The following is a 950-nucleotide window of genomic DNA, read 5'->3' as shown; positions in this document are numbered from 1 at the left end:
CCATCGCATCCGCCATGCTCCAGACCGAGCAACAGCGCGTGGCGCTAGCCATCTCAAACCTCGGTGGTCGAGCGCGAGAATGAGCACCGACATGCGGCCCGCCCTTCGGTCGGAGCTGCGTTTCCCTCCGGGGAGGAGCTGAAATTGCAGCTCCCCCGAGTGTTCTCGCCGCCTAACCAGTCGTATCGCGTGCGATTGCGTTTCCTTGCCACCCGACAGAGCAACAGGGAATTCGTGGACTTCGTCCAAGAGTTGCGAACTCTCATTGGCAGGATGGCAGCAGATCCTCTTCCGGGGTGGTCACAGTGACCGTGTTTATAGAAGGCCTTCGCACTGGCGTGGCCAGAATGAAAGTCTTCCTTGTGCATCCATCTTCATTTGAAGAGGCGGTGATTGTGGCATTTAATACCGAATTCAATGTCAAGTCGGCACGACATGGTTGGAATGCACACTCCAACAGCTCGTCGAGCAGGCATAGGCCCATGGATCTCAGCTCTGCTGCGGACGAGGAAGCAGAGCTCCGAGCTGCCGGACAGCATAGATCCATTCGACGGTGTTTTGTCTGTGGAGACACCCGTCACCTTCGGAACGGTTGCCCCCAGCGCAAGGCGCGTCAAGATTCTGCGAATCATCGCCCCAATGCCTATCAGTCTGGTTCGGCGCGGGGGAACGACACCATTCACTAAGCGCGGGCGACCTACTGGGGAAGAACTGAGTTCTGTTGAGCCTCAAGGAGGCAGAGGTCAACAAAGCCCAGCCCCGAAGAGCTCCGTGCTCTTGAACACGGAACGTGTGTGGAAGCCGGGCTTGCTGGTCGTGGAGGCGACCGTAAAGGGCTTCGAAAAGCCATTGAAGACCCTCATCGATTCTGGGGCGTCGAGCAATTATGCTCGACGCTCCACGAAGGAGGGAAGTCAGCTGTATGCTGAGGTGCTAAAAGCGCGTTTGGT

This window comes from Plasmopara halstedii (genome assembly GCF_900000015.1).
Source record: "Plasmopara halstedii genome assembly, contig: Scaffold_323, whole genome shotgun sequence".
In the NCBI taxonomy this organism is placed as follows: Eukaryota; Oomycota; class Peronosporomycetes; order Peronosporales; family Peronosporaceae; genus Plasmopara; species Plasmopara halstedii.
Note: the sequence above shows the minus strand (reverse complement) of the source record.